Here is a 2551-nt window from a genome sequence, read left to right as displayed (position 1 = left end):
AATTTTGTCTGAAATAACCAATGTAAGTGCCGCCTCCCTTCTCATGGCCAGCCGGTTATGTATGGAATTCACCCGAGCAACAAGCCCAATCAGAAAAGTGCTGCTTGTTTTGTCCCCGTGGGGTAGCCACAGCCAGGCAGCTTGTTAACACTGCTGGGATACCACTACCTGTTTTAACTCTCTGAGACACCATTGAGAAGTTTGGCATACTATTAATGCTGTTGATTGTGTAATTGAAAGCTCACTGGGAATTGTGCAATATATGCAACTTTAACAATTACTACTTAAAAGTGTAGACCCACTAAAATCATGAAAATCAGCATCATCAAAACTTGACTCAATAAGCACAGAGTATTAAACCTTTTCAGGAATTTTATATAAGAGCTTAAAAAGGTACAGCAAAGCAGCAAGATATAGCATTAAAATCATCAATAATTGTCCTGATCAGCTTACAATCTAAGTAAATCATCAACTAACATTTCTAAACATAAATCTAAAATGATTATGCTGATTTAAAATGATCATGGTTGAGCTCTCAAGACACTGAATAAAAGTCAAAGGTTTACTCACAGTCACCAATCCGCAGGTGGTTTGAGTCGGTTGGATTGTGGCTTTCTGTTGAAATTTTCATTTCAGATTAAATTCTCTTTTAAACAAGAATTCAAAGTTTCCTCTTGCTGAATCATGAGGCTTTGGCTCTGTTCCAGTATTTGTCGCTGTCATTCAGCTCTCTGTCATACACACACAACTTCACTTCCCCTTTTCAGGGATGTGTGTCTTACTCCCTCTTTTCTGTGCCTCAGCACTCTCCACTCTTTGTGATGAGATTGGATATAAAAGCACTTTCCACCATTCCATACAATACAATCATTTTACATTTTTCTCTTACACATTCTTTAATGATTATTTCAAACAAAACACACACATAAATTATCTCATAATTATCCTTACTTATTACTTTATGCATTCTGCCATAGTGTTTTAATAGTTTTTCTCTCTCTCTCAACTCCTCTTGCTGCTTCTTGCACACAGCCTTGCTGTTCTTGTGTGAATTCTAACTGCAAAGAGGCAATTTGCTCAATAGTCTCCTGCAGCCCTTGTTGTAAGGTTTCTGATGCCAGATGATCAGAGGCCAGCTCTGCTGTTATGGTCTGTTTCCTGTGCTCCTTAGCTCTCTCCGGGACCCGTTTTTACAGGCTTGCCGACAACTTTATATATGTATATATACACTTATCAGTAATGATTGCTGTTTCTATGTTATTTTGTTTTATTTTAATGCACATTGGGGGCCACTGAACTGGACTCAAATTCCTTGGGTTTTAACATACCTGGCAGTAAAGATTCTGATTATTCTTGGTGGACTGATGCCAAATTATGATGTGATTTCAATGTTTAAAAGATGTTAGTTTTTCCCCTCTTATCAAACTAAGTTTCAATTATGCTGATAGTGTTACATGCAGTAAGTAATGGTGCAATCATCTGTTTGGCTGGCACCTCCAAATTGTAACAAATGATTTTATGCTGAGGTATTATACTGATAGTTTTTCCAAGTGAACTGGTATTTTTTTTTTCTTTTTTTCCCCTGTAATGCTGATCAGTAGCCTGGAAATGTGAGGGTCGGAGCATGAATCTGCCGATAATGTCATGGGTGAACTCAATTAAATTGCCAGACGAGGATACGTGAATAACTGTCTCTTTAATGAGAGCACGGAACAACGAACAAAAATGATAACATGAAACACACTTACAGGTCGGTACAACAGTAAGGGTAAGGCAGAACAGAATGGTCAAAGTACACAATCCAGGCCAGAACAGGACATAACAAAAAAGAACAACACAAGAACAACAACAACAACACACAAAAAAAAAAAAAAAAACACTGGAGAGCCAGAGCTGGGGCCTATTGCACAAAACTAGGATAAGGGATTAAGCCGGGATATCTTGGTGATCCTGGCTCAACTTATCCGTGATCCGGTTGCACGAAAGCTGGATTAGATGGCGGCAGGATGTTATGGTATAAATTACCATGGAGATTTATTCTGTGGAGCTAGCCTGCTCCAGACCAGGCTAAGTTCCAGGATTTATTTAATCTCATCCCTTATGTCAGTCAGCAGTCACCACAAACGGAAACCAATAGTTATTTCACTGCACACTATACATTGTTATACAGAGGTAGAATTGTCTTATTCATTTGAATGGTGTGTAACTTTCAAAATAAAGCTACATATTTCAAAAGTATGAAGTTGAGAAAATGTCTGAATAGAAGCATGGATGTTCTCGAGGAGCTGAACATGAAATAGCTGAAAGCATGCTGAAGGAGAATTTTTTCATTCATTTGAATGGGGCAGAATTTTCAGAATAAAGCTAAATAGCCTCAACATGGACAAGACGAAGGAGATGATAGTGGACATGAGGAAGGAGAGGAGAAGTCATCGGCCACTATTCATCCGGGGGCTCGAAGTGGAAAGGGTGAGCAGCTTCAAATACCTGGGCGTCCACATCAGTGAGGACCTCACTTGGACACTTAACACCACACAGCTGGTCAAGAAGG

This window comes from Monopterus albus, unplaced genomic scaffold (assembly GCF_001952655.1).
Source record: "Monopterus albus unplaced genomic scaffold, M_albus_1.0 scaffold11.1, whole genome shotgun sequence".
NCBI lineage: Eukaryota > Metazoa > Chordata > Actinopteri > Synbranchiformes > Synbranchidae > Monopterus > Monopterus albus.
Note: the sequence above shows the minus strand (reverse complement) of the source record.